Source organism: Brachyhypopomus gauderio, chromosome 9 (genome assembly GCF_052324685.1).
Source record: "Brachyhypopomus gauderio isolate BG-103 chromosome 9, BGAUD_0.2, whole genome shotgun sequence".
Taxonomy (NCBI): Eukaryota; Metazoa; Chordata; class Actinopteri; order Gymnotiformes; family Hypopomidae; genus Brachyhypopomus; species Brachyhypopomus gauderio.
In genome coordinates, this window is record NC_135219.1 from 19,066,162 (window position 1) to 19,072,161 (window position 6,000).

Below are 6,000 nucleotides of genomic sequence, written 5' to 3' on the forward strand. Positions count from 1 at the left end.
CAGAAAACAAAAAGTATTACACCGTTCTGTGTAACGACTAAAACTTTCCTTATTTAATCAGTATTGAATATAATGAGACGATGAATCACTGAGCTGCATTTACAGTACGTTTGTTCTCCTAAAAAAATATTCCGTGTTCTCCTGGTGACCCAATCAGTCACCCAAATACGTGGTGATATAAATCACCGTGACCTTTTAGCACAAACCGCATGAGTTCTATACTCACCCAGCAAGCGAACAAAAGGCCTTGCATCATTACAAGGAGATTCTCATTAATGATCACTTATCTCGGTTTCTCCCGCGCTAATCTCAGACACCCCTGTCCAGTCATTCCCCCAACATGTTCAATAATATTTGAAATCTCGCTACTGCTGTGGGCGCTGTGGTACGGCGTGTACAGAGTCAATTAGCATGGAGGGGAGGGGGGAGGCGAGGGGTGGTTTCTAGATCTGCAGGGTGGCCTCTGCTGGTACGTGAAGCACGCGGTGGGAATGTCCACTGCAGCCCAGCCAACTACAGCAGTTACTGTACGCAATCAACTACCACCACAGAAATGGATAATGGTGCAGTTCACAGCTGATGGGTGATTCTGCGGTTTGTTCTTTTGCCCATTGTGTGTCATCTTTGACCCAGTTTGCCAGTCCTGGTGGCAACATGTGTATTTCAGAATAGAAACAGCTTGGTAGGCTATTACTGGATAATTAAACCAACATTTGAACACACACCTAAGGCCCGATATGTGGTGTGTTGTGTAGGAGAACCAATACATGACATTCCTGTAAAGTAAATCATGTAATGTGAGCACTCCTCCAGTATTACAGTCTTAAAGAGGTTCAGACCACCAGAGTGTTTCACTGGGTGAAAGATTGATATTAGATCACTTACATGAAGCTATTATTGGGCAACCTCCAAACTACCTTTGTTACTGCACTGAAAAAACCTCCGGCATTATTTCTACACAAACATACAACAAATACATTAATTCAGTAGCACAAGAAAAAAGCACAGGTATAGTAAGGATATAGAAATTATGCAGGTTATTGACATCTGAAATTTTACAACATTTTAGAACTGAGAAAGTTTAAAAGTTACAGTATGTTTACAGGCCGAAACCCACAGGAAACAAGATAGTAGAAACTAGCATGGTGTGCCATTTGAGCCTGTCTGTGCAAACAATCACTAACCTGTTAAACCTAGTCAATGTTTCTCCTGACTCAAACAAACTCATTCTTCCAGCCTTCGATGACATCAGCGCCACTGTGGACTGAACATTCTCTCCCACTGTGCATTGGGACCACTGGTCTGCTGGGCTGGCCCCTGAACCCACACCACCATCATCGACAATACTGGCCAAACAGACCAGTGCTGTTCGTGTCACTGGAAACAAACCAGAACCGTAGTACATACTGGTCTCCAGATACTAAGAAGGTCATTCTAAATTAAACACGCATAGCTGCGTGGCAAGGAAGGGTTCAAATGAATTGATCTTTCAAAATATAACAACATATTTGGTGAATCATTCCAGTACAATGAACCAGTACAGGATGAACCAGATAAATGGTGTCATGATAGCACTGGGATACTTCTTGGAAAATGGATCTCTGCTTCACTGTCAACAATTTCCTGATGATTAGAGGATAACGGAAGTTCCATGACCTAAAAAAGGAAGTGCCTAACATATGGACATCAATACTGTATAGACACCAGTAAAAACTTGCTAGTTCAAAATCATAGTTCATTAAAATATCTGAGTAAAATCTGCAGTCACATATTTGCAAACCTAATACATGAATCAGATAAATATGATATCAATCAATTCCTCGTCTATGTAAAACACCCTGTTCTCAAACACCAGCAAGCTAAATGCAAATTACCCAACCTAACTTGAGCGTGATTACAACCAGGTTCTACAGACCTTACGCAGTTTACACCCAGTTTAAAAAGCCATCTGTAACTGGAAAACAGCACACGCACTTTTTCATCTTCACCGTTCTGGCCGACTGAAGTGCGAGTGAGACAGGCGGGCACACTGAAGTGCGAGTGAGACAGGCGGGCACACTGAAGTGCGAGTGAGACAGGCGGGCACACTGAATGCGAGTGAGACAGGCGGACACACTGAACGCCGAGCTGCAGGAGGTAAACTGTTTGCTTCACATGGAGACATTGTTACAGTTTCTTAGTAATACATTTACAGGCAAGTAGACAGGAAGAGCTTTGTAGGGTCAGCCAAGCAGCCAAGGAGTCTTGCTGTCATCAGCATATCAAAGATAGAGCGCACGCACACACACACACACACACACACACACACACACACACACACACACCAGAGGTACTGGTCCAGGTAAACCCTCATGTCAGACTTAGTGCTTACGTTGCAGCGTCTGACCCACAAATGTGATTTCACACACAAACAAAAAAAGAACAGAGAATATTTTGTTTTGCAGCTCACAATGATTTCCACCACTGCTTGTTTTTCCACCCCGTCTCCTCACGTTTGGGCTAGTTCATACGCTCACGTTTGGGCTAGTTCATACGCTCACGTTTGGGCTAGTTCATACGCTCACGTTTGGGCTAGTTCATACGCTCACGTTTGGGCTAGTTCATATGGAGTCGTTTACTCTTAACTGGGGATTGATGGGTGAAGTAAACCCAGCCATGTGAGTCCACACCGTTCTACACTGCCTACACCCAAGAGAAACGGTTCAAAGCCAAGGTGCAAAAGTGCTCCACAGACGGCCAGGCACTGCAAATACACCATCGGTCTAAGAAATGAACATTTTAGGAGTCAGAATGGGGCAAATGACTTACAATACTGCACGAGTCAGGCATTCAAATTATAAATCAGTTACTGGATATCAAGTCAAGGACCCAAAAAAGGCTCAAATCCATTTTAATGTGATGGAATGGGATTCGTTGAATAGGTTATTAAAAGCCACACAGTCAGCATTAGTGTGGAAAGGTTTACCAATAGTCAATACGATGTAACCTCTATGAATAGGTAGAAATAGACATAAAATCATTAAAGCGTGTAAAACACTGGTGGAGCTATAAAATAAATCTTGTTAGGTGTTGAGAACGTGTTCAGACTACATTTATTGTGAGGTTCAATGATTATCAGACAAACCATGAGAGGGATGGTCTCATTAAGGCACATCACTTCTAGAGAATGTGTCAACCCCAATGAATCCAGCCAATTCCACTTCAGGAGAGTCGTCACCATCCACCATCCTCATAAATAATCTAATGAGCTCGATTTTGATTGGCTGGTTTAGGCACCATGATACCTCACACAGTCAACATGTTTTAATAAATAGCTACAACTGTGAACGTTGAACCATGGAGTGTGTAGGAGCTGATGGGGTACACTGAAACACAAATGTGAAAAAATAAACGTCACCCCTCAACAAAATCTCTCAAATCTTCACCTCTCAAACAAAACCATCAAGAGATTAACTAAATATCTGCACAGTAAAGAGGCTAATGTCAGCTAGAAGGAAAAAGTTATCTACTAGCAACCAAACCAGCAAGTTAGCGAACTAGCTAGTCTTGTTGATGAAATATAAAATAGAAACTTGACAAATATATATGTATACAATGTAGGGTATTTCCATGAATAGGACACAGGCAGAATAACAAAATGAACCTCTTCGTAAATAAGCACGGTCATCATACCATGCTAGCTAGCTAGCTGCTTAGAACATGCCATTAGCCAATACAACACAATAGCTACTTGCTTTCAACCTTTCATCGCCAATAAAGTTGCAACTGCTCAGCAAAACCTGCTTAGTGTTGTGTGTCATGATGGTCACGTTTTAACTATTAACAAATCAGATCTTAAAGCAACTCCACTGTGATAAGTTAGTAAACAGACAGAGAGAGAGACTCTGGATGACTACACTCTAACCATAGGTGTCCTGTGAGTATTACCCCATACATTTGCATAATGTAATGCACATAGACCTACATAATGATGCAGAACTCCAATTACTATATATGAGAATTAATACAAGACAAGATTGGCAGCATGCCTTTCTCATCCTGACTTTCATGGATAATGTCTGCATATATCTGATGCTGGAGGTTGCAACAGGCATGCAATAAGATGGTGGCCACCACGCTGGTGCCCAAGACAGCACTGTATTTACCGAGTCCATGGGTTAGACAAGTACATTTGTTACTAATTTCAGCCTTGGGAAATCATGTTAACACCCCTCTTCACTTCAGCAAGAGACACACCATTTCCCCCCTCGGAAATCACAAGCTCTACAACACAGATGGCAAACCAGTTAGACCAAATTTCAGCAATAGTTAATGCAGAGATATCCAAAAAACGTACGACTTTTCAATTTTAAAAAGGCACAGAAAGAAAAAAATGAGAAAAATGAAAAAAGAAAAATGCTGAAAAGTAGTTTTAGTTGATGTTTCAACATACAGATGTTGGAAAAGGATCATTTGACTACACAAAAACACTCCAGTACTGATATAGAGATCAGAAAACTGTCTGTGCTCCTCTTTGATATTCAAAGAACACGGTCACTCTGCAAAATGTATGCAGAATTAGACATAAACAGGGACAAACCCCCTCATTCATTAATACAGATTAAAAAATGAAGCTACCTGAACACATTTAAATAATTTATAGTGCCGAGTTACACTTCTATAGCCCAGTCCGTCTGCCACCACAAACGACGACTGCAATGGTTGCACTGGGAGTATAGTACATTTTATGCTGGGAAGCCACTAAGTACATGACTCCTCCCCACTGGAATCTCCGCCTCCTTTTTTTGTCCATGCCCTCCGACTGTGATCCAGTAGGAAGAGAGACCAATGGCCCTTGAGGAGTTGACGTATTAGGCAGTCATGGTTCTGGAGAGTGAGGCAGTGTGAGGGCCTGGCGTCTGAAGCCATCACACTGTAGTCTCCGAACGCTGTACTGGAAGTGAGACTTATTATCACCCTGCTGGGGTTTGTTACTAAGAAACCAAAGTGCAGTGTCTCTGTTCAGACTCCAGCTCCTTCCTGAAACACCACAAGTCTTCGGTCCAATTTCAGACTACAAATTTGTGTAACGCATATACATTTACACACACAGAGAGGGTGAAACGACAGTGCCTCAACATTTTGATTCTGCTGAAATAGCTTCCAAATGTGTAGAAATTTGTGTGCTGTGATTTGAATAACAGTGAATTGGGCTAAATATTTTTTTTGGCTAGTTTCATAATCTACTCATCAGAATTCATACTGTGCAATTTTAACCCTATTCAGATGGGGAATGATATTACAGAAAATCCATGCAGTAATGACTCAAGTGCACTCCACGAGAAACGCAAATTTCTTATTGTATTGTGCAAGTCATTGCAGTGCTGCTAACATGGGCTACAATCAGCATGATCAACAACACCAAAAACAATTATTTCTGACCTTCAGACCTTTATTTAAATATATTACTGTGCTTGTGCTGTTACTTTCAAAATCTAGAAGTACCTAGCATTGAGGTAGCCATTACATGAATGATGCTAAATAAACATAACTGACAATTTTCACAAAACATTAAGTTGGTTCAAACAGCTTTGTGTTTTTGTTCATCAAGGACCAATTACAAACCTCATTAACGATACATTTTTGATGTTGATGGCAATGAGTAATTGTTGTAGTCATAAATGTAAAAAGCTTAAGTACTTAAATGATGGAGTTCGCCTGTCCCCTTAAAAAGTGGAACGGGAGTGTGCTCGTGTGCCAACATGCGCTGCACTGCACGAAGGAAGCGCTAAACCACACGGGAACGGCATCGTTACCCGTCCGGTCGTGTGATGCATATGCGTGTCCACCGGATCGATACTCGCCGACTTCATTTTGCGAAGTGGACAGAAGGATACACTGCCCGTGCCACCCTAAGAATTCAAGATCCCGGTGGAGGTCTGCTTCGCCCGCCTTGCGAACTCAGTCCTCATATCTTATGACATCCACCCTAAAGATTCACAATGCTGCTGGAGTTGTTCT